A 13,554-nucleotide genomic window follows, 5' to 3' on the forward strand; every position below is an offset into this window, starting at 1 on the left:
ATCAGGGTTTTTTTTTTTTTTTAATGAGTCAGCTGTCTGCATCAGGTGGCCAAAGTATTGGAGTTTCAGCTTTAGCATCAGTCCTTCCAATGAACACCCAGGACTGGTCTCCTTTAGGATGGACTGGTTGGATCTCATTGCAGTCCAAGGGACTCTCAAGAGTCTTCTCCAACACCACAGTTCAAAAGCATCAATTCTTTGGTGCTTAGCTTTCTTTATAGTCCAACTCTCACATCCATACATGACTACTGGAAAAACCATAGCTTTGACTAGATGGACCTTTGTTGGCAAAGGAATGTCTCTGCTTTTTAATATGCTGTCTAGGTTGGTCATAGCTTTTTTTCCAAGGAGCAAGCATCTTAATTTCATGGCTGCAGTCACCATTTGCAGTAATTTTGGAGCTCCAAAAATCACTTGATTAGCAACTGTTAAAATCTGCCCTTTGGAACTCAGGGCAAGTCATGGAGGCTGGGGTTTTGCCTAGAAGAAATGGGGGCTACAGGACCCTGGGGGCCCCACAGGGTTTCACTTTGCCTCAATATTTAAAATAAAAATGCTCATCTAGCTGATAATCCTTTTTGCTTTAGCTGGATTTAAATCTATTCTAAAAAGGTAAGTATGTTCTCAGTCATGTATGACTGTGACCCTACAGACTTGTCAACTACAAATTGGCACTTGCCAAGAGCATTGCCAACAACTGAGTAACAAGGGCATTTGCCATCTGCATCTACAGAGATGGAATCTCGTGCTGTTGACCCTCAACCCCCTGAGGCGTGCAGGGTGGAGTGAGGTGCTCTGTGCTCCATGGAATCTGATGGGACAGGTCTTTAGATGGTTGGATGCTTTTAGGAACAGATTTTATGATCTCAGTCCTTGTATCTCCTCATACCTAGAGAAGCACTAAATCCCTTCATGGTGACATCAGATCTTTGTGACTGGCAGAAAACCTTTAGTAAATTGAGTGCTTCATGGCATTGAACTCCCCCTCCAGCAAAACTTTATATATGGACCTTCCCCGCTGCAGCTTTGGAGCAGTCTCTCAGAGCTCTCTGAGATGCTGCCTCCAAGGCTGCAGCCCTCATTTTTCTCCAAATAAAACTTACCTCACAATTCTCCAGTTGCGCATGTTTTTTAGTCAATAGACTCTAGCTCGCCAGACTCCTCTGTCCTTGGGACTTCCCAGGCAAGAACACTGGAGTGGGTTGTCATTTCCTACTCTAAAAAAGTAAGAGTGATAATTCTACACTGGTCAGAAGGCAAAGATCAGCTTAAATCCCTCTGACTTACTGAGAGCTGCAAGAAACGGGCCCTACCTGCCTGGTGCCCCACACGAGCAGGCGGTCCCGTACCTCCGCCACCTGCCCGACATTAACCGTGGCGTGACACCCAGTCCATCAACCCTCCATACCAAACAGTCTATGAACGATGACAACATGTTAACTAAGCTTCTACCGCCTCTTCTCCCTTCCCTCCTCCTCTCTGATTCTCTCCTGGAGCAAGATAGGTCCTATTTAAAACCATCGAGCTTTACTTTTTGGAACCTTATTCTGTCCATGAGTTCTCATTTTCCACTCTACATGACTTACTTGCTTATTTTTACCTTTTCAAATTAATATGGCAGTTGTTGAAATACATTCTTTCCACTTCCTAACACATGTGACTTTGATGAATAATAATTCCTTATGTCATTTGCCAAACAAAAATAATAAGAAAGCATTAGTTGGACTTCTCTAGACTAGTGTTTGACCAAATATCTGGTTGTCGTGGGCTAGCCAATTTGGCACATAAAACTAACCATCACAATGAATTATTATTACTCGTGTTGAATGCAATTGGTCAATCAATTCTTTCAAAAATATGAATTCCAGGTGATGAAAAGTTTGAAGACTATAGATGAAGAAATTTTCTGAGGTCTTTCCCAAATCCATGGAAGGAGAGATATCCTGACTCAGCTAAGTTTGTTGAGTGGTTTGGCAGTATTAAGGTTTTCTCCTAACCTTTTAAGTAACTTTTGAAAGGTCCTCTATTTCTGTCCCCTGGACTCAGAGTGATAAAAATCTGTTTTTATCTGATACTTCCTGAAAGCCACTTTCCCCCTGCTTCTCTGACCTTTTATTTATTTTTATTCTTTATTGGTTTATTTTTCATAAGGTAGTCTTAGAACCAGAATAAAGGGAAAGAAATGCTGATTGTTTGAAAGCTTATCTCAGGAACTTTTAAAGTATATGCAAACGTGAAAAAAAAATTTAAGCATTGAGGAATTTAAAATAAGTCAAAATAGCATATAGTAATTGTTTATTAATTTCCACTGAATGGACCTAAGTAAGTTTTCAAGTCACTTTGAAATAAGCTCTGAGGCAATCAACATTTCCTCTTTCTCCTGTAAAATTTTGCCTTCCAAACCTGGCCAATCCGAAGTGGCTGGGAGTGACGCGTCTTCCCATATCCTTCTCTGCCACATCTATAATAGTGAAACCAAGCAGGGCCCGGTGTGTCTCCTGGGCACAAAGGCCTTTCTGTGTCTGTCATTTCTTGATTACAGGAAATGGACTTCATTTAGTCTCCATGACCTTCCACGAATTCCAAAGGTCCAAACATGTGCTAGTCAGGGAAGGTGGAGACCAGTCAAGAAACAGCAATGCAGCCTTCGGGCAGAGACACGCATGACAGCGTCTTTGAGCTGGTTGGCAGATGCTGAGGCCCCGACCCGATGGGAGGAGTTGACTCTCTGCTCCCCAAGAGCATGCAGGTTCCCGACTATTTAGAACCAGCAGGTTGAGGCTGCTGACCCTGCCTCCCTCACCACCAGCCAATCAGGAGGCTGTCCATGAGCTGACCACGCCCTCCTTGAACCCTTACTGCAAAACTCTTCACTACCCCCTCCAGATCAGGACTTGCAGTTTCGAGGGAATTGGCCCTCTGTGGCCTCCTTTGCCTGGCAAAGCAATAAAGCTATTCTTTTCTACTTCACCCAAAACTCTCTCAGAGATTTAATTCAGCATCAGAGTACAGAGACCAGATTTAACTTCAAATGTCTTGCATCTCTGAAAAGTTTGCCACGTGGAAGATTTTTCTCTAAGTGGATAAGTGACTGTAAAGATTTTACCTTGTCATATTATATTTGTTTTTCAAATATTGATAGAATTAGATCTAGATATGTTTAATTAGATAAACGCATGAACCCCTGTCTTCCCACATAGGACGACTCCCATAAAGATATGTTCCTGAGGAAGAAAAAGCCCAGGCATATTCCAGATCCCAATTTGAAAATCAGAGTTCATCACTGAAAATGTTTAGAATTAATGCGCTTTAATGGAGATAAAAATGGAAAAATAATTAGATGCTATCATCCTTATTTGCATTCTTCAGACCCATCCCTGATTAAATTAAGCTAGTAGGGTGTTTTTTTTTTCCTTTCTCTTGATGGCATTTTTTGTGAAGTGGCAATTAAGTCTCAGTCATGATGAGTGACCCACCGGCACCATAGGAAAGCCATTTCCCCAAAAAACAGCTCTCATCCAGCCTGTCTAAAAGGATGCTGTTTGTGAAATTAGAATTTTTCAGCCAAGGCACAAAGGCTGTGTGATATCAGAACTAACACTCATAAGCTCTGAAAGGAACTTCCCCCTGGAAACTGCTGAAATCCAGCCCTCACATCCCTGGAGTGTGCTTGTGTGCATGCATTGGGACTGAAAGGGCAAGAATCCCAAAACCCTGAATCTGCAGATACAAAATGTGCAAGTCACTGAATTCAGTTACAGTGTGTGCTGGATGGACTTGGCAAGAAGCCAGAGCTGAATGTATCACCCCATTACTTTCAAAGCAATTGATTCTGTTGGAGCCATTATATCATTCTGGATACACAAAGAAAAGAAAATGGTGTGGTTTTTCATGTCTCCCTTCTAATGGATTGAAGCACACCTTTGCTCTCAGTGTGGGGTAAGTGAACCTAGCATAAGGTGCTCCTCTTGTCAGTCTCTGCATCTGACCCCGTGATGAGATGACGGTGAGATGCACAGCTCCATTGCCAACACCCATGCATGCTTCACTGTGCCAGCGAGTGCCTGCTTTGTGCTTATCTACAAGGGCTTCCAAGAGCTAGACCAGCTGAAAGGAGGAAGAGATACTCGGCGTCTGTCATTCCTCAACGCCTGGATGATGGATCACGTGGCGGTAAGACAGTGAGAGGATTGCTCAGGAGTCGGCAGCGCCACTACCATCTGTCTTAATGTAACTTCTGCTGTTCACAGCACTATTTGCTAGAAAGAGGTATCGTTGATTAACAGTACATGTATCGTCCTATAGAGTGGATGGTAAAACTAGGTAAAGAAAGTTAAAGAAAATTCAGTACTCAATACCAAATATAGTTACTCAAACATGCAACGTAAGCTCTTTGTTCAAAGCTGTTCTGCCAAAATGAGCTTAAAAAGAAATAAATAAATTCACCCCAGAATACATTATAATATCACAAGTGAACATTAAATTAAGAACAAGGAGAGTCAGATATGTTTTATAAGATAGCTGTTCCTTGGGTATGACTAGTTTAAGCTAACTGTTTTATGCTGGTTGGTTAGGCTGCTGGGTGTGAAAACAAGGAGCAGGACATGGTCAGGAAGGACCTTGCAGCAGTGTTTCCGGTTGGTTAGGTGATGACCAGATGACTCTGGTTACGCACAATGGTTCTGAAACTTCGCTTCCCTGGGGGATGACCTTGGAGTTCTAAAATACCCTGATGTCTGTGTACCACTGGCAGAGATCTGTTAAATTTTCTGGCTTTTGACCTGGTCATCAAGACGTCTAAAAGCCCCCCAAAATTTTCAAAGGGCAACCAAAATTCATAACCCTAATTCTCAGAAATGAGGCCCCTATCATTTCCAACTAACTTAATGCAGCCATTTGAACTCAAATTGGTCTGGGTTTTAGGAAACCCCTGTGACCATGAAACAGGATCGAAAGCTTGTCTTTTGATGTCATGGTGTTAATTTCTTCAAACACCTTTGAAGTCACACTTTTATTGTTAGAAACAAAAGCTCAACTGGGAATCACTAGAAACATTTAAATGGCTTGTTTCATTGCTAAAATTAGATAAATTCCAAATATTGGTAGCAAGGTATCCTTTAGCTTATGATCCATCTCTCAAAGAAATTTGATTGAGGTGAGAAAACTCAAACCATGAAGTTTTAAGGGTATAAACTTCTAGTTAATAGAGGGATATAGTCAAGATGTTTAATGCAACATGGTCACTATAGTTAACAATATTTGTATTGTATATTTGAAAGTTACTAGGAGGATAGATCTTAACTGTTCCAATCATAACAGCAACAATTAAAAAATAATTGACTATATGAAGCAAAGGATGTGTTAACTTTTGTTGTGGAAAATGTTTCACCATATATACCTGTAACTATCATCACACTGTGTCTTAAACTTACACAATGTCACATATCTGTTATAGCTGTTATATAGCAATAAAGTTGGGGAAAAAAGAAGAAACTTTGATAAAGTTTAAGTGTTGACTTGTATTTTTCCTTTTTTAAAAAGTGTTTATTTATGTAAACGGTAATCTAAATCAATAGAAGAGAGTTCATTATAATATCTAGCACATTTTTTATCTGGAAGATGACATTTACATAGATATGTAGCTCAGCTGGTAAAGAATCTGCCTGCAATGAGGGAGATCTGGGTTCAATCCCTGAGTTGGAAAGATCCCCTGAGAAGGGAAAGGCTACCCACTCCAGTATTCTGGCCTGGAGAATTCCATGGACTGTGTAGTCCATGGGGTTGCAAAGAGTCAGACACAACTGAGCAACTTTCACTTTTCATAATATACAAATATACAAGCATATATATATCCCACATATGCATAAGTATGCTTGTATATTTGTTGTACCCACAATAATTCAAAAAAATGGAAAGGAAACCTACCCCCATTTTGCAAACAAGGAAAATAAGTTTTTACAATATGAAATGACTTGCTCAAGGCTGTTCATTTACAAGCAATGGAACAGAATCAAAATATTTGTGTCCTCATTCCAAACTAAGATACCCTTTCTCTGTGAGAATGGTGTACCATGAAGTGTCACAGAGTCTTAGCTTTGCTGAGGAGTAGCTAATTGAAATTTGAAATTTGAAAAGTGTCCTTACATCAGAGCCAGTAGCAAAGTGATAGGAGGAAACACATCTAAATACAAACTGAGTTTGAGGAAATGAAAACATGCATGGCTGCATATCGATGAGTCTGAAATATGTATTTGGTAACTGCCTTGTGTAGGAACTAACTTGTAATTAATTAGAAATACATCAAAAGAGACATACAGCAAAAACTTCTTTCTCTTTTGTTGGTGATATAGAAAGTTTGCAAAAACACTGTTCGTGGGGCTTCCCTGGTGGCTCAGTGGTGAATAATCCACCCACCAGCGCAGGAGACACTGGTTCAGTCCCTGGTCCAGAAAGATCTCACATGCTGTGGAGCAAATAAGCCCTTCAGCCACAGGTATTGAACTGTAAAGAGCCCGGAGCCCCAGCTACCGGAGCCCATGCACCCAGAGCCCCTGCTCCTAATAAGAGAAGCCTCTGCAGTGAGAAGTCCACACACCGCATCGGAAGAGCGGCCTCCACTCACAGCAGCCAGAGAAAGGCCCCAGCAACAAAGACCCAGCACGGCCCCAAATAGTAAGAGTTACTTTAAAAATACCTTTGTACGTAATGATTCAGTGACTTTTAAAGGTTGTGTTTAAAGCCCACTTCTGATAGCTTGAAAGTATTTTGATAAATGTGTTTCATCACAAGAATGTTAGGATCCCGAGATGTATTTTGTCCCTGATGCATTTCTGAGATTCTGATTCATAAATTAAGATTGCAAAGCTAAGAATTAAGTTTATATAATGATTCTTAAGTATTACTGCCTCCCAGGCCTCTTTGAGAAATGAATAAAAGCTATAGAAGTTATTTCTAGAAAAAGTGCTCATCGTCATAGCATTCTGACTACAAATTTGGCACAGGGCAGAACCGACGAGCGCTACCTCCATCCGGGGACCACGGTCAGTATCAGTAGTAACCAGTCACTAAACTGTGGTGCCCTGGGCACGAGGTGATTAGAATGGACAACCTCTGTGATCTTTCTTCCAAAAACCCATCAGTGCAGTTTAAACACGAGAAAATACCAGACAAATTCCAACTGAGGAATATTTGTAAAAACACTTGACCAGCACTCTTCAGAACTTTCAAGGTTATCAAAAGCGAAATAAGTCTGAGAAGCTGTCAGAGCCAAGAGGAGCCTTAGGAGACATATATGTCAGACAATAAATATATATATACAGACAATAAATACACTGTGGATGGGAGGCTGGAACAGGAAATTACATCATGTGAAAACTAAGAGAACACAAAGTATACACTTTAGTGAATATTATTATATCAACATGGTTCATTAATTGTGACAAATAGACCATCCTTTTACAAGATGTTAATAATAGAAGAAATTGGATGCAGGGCATATGACAATTGTGTACTTTCTTTGTAACTTTTCTATAGATCTAAAACTATTCTAAAGTAAAAACTTGATTTTAAAAACTTGTATAGTGTTTATTTGTCAAACTCATGTCTCAAAGGTATTAACTTTGCCTTGTTAGAATGTTGTATCTACAAAAAGATTCACTTTCCACTTCTTCTCTACACTCCGTTTTTCTCTATCAGTTTCTGTATATATGTGCACATATATAATTTACTTTATTCACAATGTAAATCTTATAGAGACCTCTGTTACCACATAAAACAGTTATTTCCCATTTTTATTTGCTCCTTGACATGTGTTTAGATGGATGTACGCTATTTTACCTCTCGCGCTTTTTTTGTGTGTGAAAAAAATCTACATTTTTTTGTTGTTGTTGTTCTGACAAATGTGGATTAAACTCCAACTGTTTTCTGTCAAAAAGAACCAGTTTAAATTCAACAGATTAACTTTTGTATTGACCGATATATTTTAAACTTAAACATAGGGGATTTACAGTGCTGTGTTAGTTTCAGGCGCACAGCAGACGGCCCAGTTATAAGGAGGTTATTCCAGAACGCCGAGCATAGCTCCCTGTGCTGTGCACTGGGCCCTTGCTGGTTTTCTGTTTTATGTGTAGTCTGTGTTTATTCCAAATTCCTGATTTATGCCCCCCCCTTTCTCCTTTAGTAACCATGCTTGTTTTCTATGTGAGTGGGTTTATTTTTCTTTTTGTATATAAGTATTTATCTGTATTTTTTGAATTACACACATGTGATATCATATCTATCTTTCTTTATCTGACTTACTTCATTTAGTATGATAATCTTAGATCCATCCATGTTGCTGCAAATGGCATTGCTCATTTTTTTGATGGCTGAGTGCTATTCCATTATATATGATGGAATTAATTAGGTAGGTATAGGTATTTGTTACTGGACTTGCAGGTTTCTTCCGTGTCTTGGCTTTTGTGATTAGTGCTGCTATGAGCATAGGGGTGCATGCACCTTTCCAAATTATGGTTTTCTCTGTATATATGCATAGGAGTGGTATTGCAGGATCCTCAGTTCAGCTGCTCAGTCGTGTCTGACTCTTTGTGACCCCATGGACTGCAGCACACGAGGCCTCCCTGTCCATCACCAGCTCCCGGAGTTCACTCAAACTCGTGTCCTTTGAGTCAGTGATGCCATCCAACCATCTCATGCTCTTTCGTCCCTTTCTCCTCCCACCTTCAATCTTCCCCAGCATCAGGGTCTTTTCAAATGAGTCAGTTCTTCACATCAGGTGTCCAAAGTATTGGAGCTTCAGCTTCAGCATCAGTCCTTCCAATGAATATTCAGGACTGATTTCCTTTAGGATGGACTGGTTGGATCTCCTTGCAGTCCAAGGGACTCGCAAGAGTCTTCTCCAACACCACAGTTCAAAAGCATCAATTCCTTGGCACTCAGCTTTCTTTATAGTCCAACTCTCACATCCATACATGACCACTGGAAAAACCATAGCTTTGACTAGATTTTGTCAGTAAAGTAATGTCTCTGCTTTTTAATATGCTGTCTAGGTTGGTCATAGCTTTTCTTCCAAGGAGTAAGTGTCTTTTAATTTCATGGCTGCAGTCACCATCTGCAGTGATTTTGGAGCCCAACAAAATAAAGTCTATCACTGTTTCCATTGTTTCCCCATCAATTTTCTATGAAGTGATGGGACCAGATGCCATGATGTTAGTTTTTTTAATGTTGACTTTTAAGCCAGCTCTTTCACCCTCTTCTTTCACTTTCATCAAGAGGCTCTTCAATTCCTCTTCACTTTCTGCCATAAAAGTTGGTGTCATCTGCATATCTGAGGTTATTGATATTTCTCCCAGCAATCTTGATTCTAGCTTTTGCGTCATCCAGCCTGGCATTTCACATGATGTACTCTGCATATAAGTTAAATAAGCGGGTTGACAATATACAGCCTTGACATATTCCTTTCCCAATTTGGAGACAGTCTGTTGTTCCATGTCCAGTTCTAAATGTTGCTTCTTAACCTGCATATAGGTTTCTTAGGAGGCAGGTCAGGTGATCTGATATTCCCATCCCTTGAAGAATTTTCCACAGTTTGTTGTGATCCACATAATCAAAGCCTTTGACATAGTCAATAAAGCAGAAGGATCCTATGGTATCTCTACTTTTAGTTTTCACAAGAACCTCCATATCAACCTGTAACACCACCCTGGAAAATAAGTTACTGAAACTGACCTATGAATAGCTTTGCTCTACAGCTGCATCATGTTTGATCTGTAAATAATCAACAGAGGTAAACTTGATAATAGAGACTCACCTACCAAGCTGATTTTCCATATTCTCTGACTTTGAGTCTGTTATTGGATTATCAGGTCATGATCAGGCCCCGAGCGCCTGCCCCTCACGGCACGTTTACCACTGCACCTGAACACAGGCACAGGCAAAATCATAAAATGGCAAATTGCACGTTCAGACGCCACACTGCAAGTCCAGATTGATATTTACACCTGCAATTACAAACCAAGCTCACAGTACATTATATGCTCCAAAGAGATATGAGCTCACGTTTTGCGGGCACCGTCAGACTGTGGGGAATCATGGCCTCACTGGCACAGTGAGCTCTCTTGCTATAATCGTGACTGCAGTAATGTGACTATTGTAGAGTTATGATTTGAAGGAAAATCGTCCATTACATGTTTCAGCTTCAAGGCTGCTTCTGCAAAAGAGATAGATTAATCATTAACTAAAATAACTGAGGATAATTGATATTCATTGCTGATAGAGATTTTTGTCCTTCCGTATCTCAGACTCTCTGAGTAATTTTTTAAGAAGTTTATTTCAATATGGACAAGAAATGAAAAAAAATTAAAATGAAGGAAATGGGTAAAACGCTTATTAGGTGAAATTCTATCTTACATTGTGAATTACATGGAATGTTAAGTCACGCAGACTTTTTGGTTGCAGAAATGTGGAAGAAAAAGGTGCAGGGAAAGGGGGGAAAGGAACATATGCAAGATAGAAATAAAAACTGTACCCCTCAAGAAGACTTAGTCAGGGAAATGAGGTGTCTCCTCATTCATATTCATAGATATGAATAAATATCTATTCATTTCTCAAAAAAAATCTGAAAATGTAATCTTTCTAGAAAAATGGCTCAAGAAAAAGATGGAAATAGTCAAAGAAGATATTTCAAGATAACAGGATATAAAAAATGTGGAAAAAATCTAAACATGACCGAGCTGCAAGTTGAAACTGTTGTTGTTTGGTCGCTCAGGCTGGTGCGCTGGGATGACCCAGAAGGATGGTACGGGGAGGGAGGTGGTCGGGGGGATTCAGGATGGGGAACATGTGTACACCCATGGTGGATTCATGTTGATGTATGGCAAAACCAATACAATATTGTAAAGTAAAAAAAAAAAAAAAGACAAGTCAAAAAAATAAAATAAAATAAAATCAGTGATTTGTTGGGCAGATCAAGGGAAATATTTCAAAACAAAATGTTAATGAACTAAAATGTAAAAGTTATTATAATTTAAATGATAGATATAGAAGACCAAGGAAAGTTAAATTCCTGAAGGTCAGAACTAAGTAAAACAGAACACATTAGAAGAAAATTATTGAATATGCAGATCAAAATAGCTCCGTAGATCCTGGGATCTACTAATTCAGAATGAAATTAGAACTAAGTGATAAAAACACGAAGGTCGGTTTTAGAGAAAACCTGTGTGAAGAGCAACATTCCTTCAGGTTGAAATGTGCTCAGCTTGTGGTTCCCTGATAACCCAGTGAGAGACTGAGTAAATGGTCACATATGCAGGCCTTGACTGCAAAAATATTTATTATGTATTATATAGAATATGTAACTATAATATACATATATTTCTTATATGTGATCTTTCTGGAATTTAGAAATCAAAGAGATTACATTTATAATTAATATAATATATAATAATAAATATGTCCATCATACAAAAGGTGATTTAATAATCCATAGACTTAAAAAATCAAAAGAGTTGCTTTTTGTATTGATCGAACAGTTTATGCTTTAGTTTTTGATTGAGTCTAAAAATATTCTGAAAATAGGGGGAGTGATTACTTTGTCTGAGTAAAGCAATAAATCCACCATGATAAAGTTCTTGTCTTCAGGTCATTTAAAATTTAGGATAACAACATTAATCAGAGAAAAACCTGAAAGACACAGGTCTGTGATAGTTAATGTTATCTGTCTGTTGACTGATCCATGGAGTGCCCAGACATTTGGTTAAACGTCTTCTGGATATATCTGTGAGGGCAATTTGGATAAGACTAACATTTGAATTATTAGACTAAGCAAAGCAGATTGCCCTCTCTATAATGTGGATGGCCTATCCAGTCAGCTGAAGACTAGATCAAAAACGCTGGATAAGAGGGAGCTTCTCTCCAACTGTTTCGAGCTGGGACATTGATCTTCCCTGCCTTCAGACTAACACCCAGACTAGAACTATAATCAGATTTCCTGGGTCTCCACCTTACAGACTGCAGATGAGACTTGGGATTTCTCAGCCCCCATAATCATGTTGATCAGTTCCTTATAATTTATATATATATCTCCATTCTTATTCAAGTGAAGTCACTCAGTCGTGTCTGACTCTTTGTGACCTCATGGACTGTAGCCTGCCAGGCTTCTACATCCATGGGATTCTCCAGGCAATAATACTGGAGTGGGTTACCATTTCCTTCCCCAGGGGATCTTCCCAACCCAGGGATCGAACCTGGGTCTCCCGCATTGGAGGCAGACGCTTTAACCTCTGAGCCACCAGGGAAGATATAATTTATATATATATATATGTGTGTGTGTGTGTGTGTGTGTGTGTGTGTGTATAGATATATAAATCCATTCTTATTCAACTTAATTTTTATTTTTATGTCTATCTATATCCTTTCTATGTATATATTTTTTATTGATGATGCTGTCTTATACTCATTTTTAAACTTATTTCAGTTGCATTTCAGTTTATATATAACTTAGACACATTTTAGTTTCATGAGTTATTTCCAAAAAGTGAGTTTATGTACATGTCTTTTTTTTTTTTTTTTTTTAGGATAAGAAGCACATAAAGACTGACGTGAAATGAGGAATCTCATCTGGGGATTACAGCATTTAGCTCTATGGCAGCCACTGAAGTATCTGAAAAAGCAGAGAGAGCAGAAAAGATGAGAATTACCCTCAAAGAAGAAACTGGATGTTGTCTTCCCATCACTTTTTAGGGCACATAAACATATATCCTGCTGTTCCATTTCTCTGAGGAACCCTGGCTAATACAAGGTCAGAATTGAATATGGTAAGAACCAACATTAAAAGTACAGAATCAACAAGTCTACAGATGTCTGACATCAAGATGAAACAACAGACAGGCTCATGTGAGTAGGGGCTGATAACCAACCACATGCTTTGGTCAGCAACTGGTAAATCAAGGGCCAGGGTAACAGTCTCAAACCACACACAGGTACTAGAAGCAGTATTTTGGAAACAGAATTCATTTCTTACATACTCAGGAATGTGTTTTCTTTGAGAGTTGGAACCAATCAAAAATGCATAGCCCTTCCAAACAGAAATGGATAGAACACAAAACCAATACAATATTGTAATTAGCCTCCAATTAAAATAAATAAATTTAAATTTAAAAAAAAAACACCTAATTGAAGGAAAGAGTCTAAAAATAAGAACGTCTTTTGAAAGCAAGATTTCATTTATAAAGGGGTAATAGAGGTTTTCTTTAAGTGAAAAATGGAAATCTAGTGAAGAAAAGCCACAGAAAGTTCATAGCACTAGGCTATCTATCTGTGAGCATTTAACAGAATATCTGTTCAGGTGGGACATGGCGTGGTTGCAGGCTGTGGACACTGTGCTGTCATCCAGACGATCTGCGTAGGACAAGGACAGTTGCTTAGACTGCTGCAGGCCTCCAGCCCTCAGGTGTCAGCTGCCTCCAAGAACTGTCCTCATCCGCAGAGAGCCCTTGCCCAGGACCTCTTCTGAGGCAGCTACATCCACTGGCTGTCGATGTGCAGGTGTGAAGGTCC

At 39.3% G+C, this 13,554-nt stretch overlaps 1 non-coding gene across 1 annotated transcript; it reads right to left on the reverse strand.

Annotated features, from left to right (window-relative positions):
- Positions 1–12,221: 12,221 nt before the first annotated feature.
- TRNAW-CCA (transfer RNA tryptophan (anticodon CCA)) lies at positions 12,222–12,293 on the reverse strand. Its single transcript has one exon. It is a non-coding gene; the product is annotated as a tRNA-Trp (tRNA).
- Between the last annotated feature and the right edge of the window lie 1,261 nt (positions 12,294–13,554).

The sequence above is a fragment of the Bos mutus genome, chromosome 27 (genome assembly GCF_027580195.1).
Source record: "Bos mutus isolate GX-2022 chromosome 27, NWIPB_WYAK_1.1, whole genome shotgun sequence".
In the NCBI taxonomy this organism is placed as follows: domain Eukaryota; kingdom Metazoa; phylum Chordata; class Mammalia; order Artiodactyla; family Bovidae; genus Bos; species Bos mutus.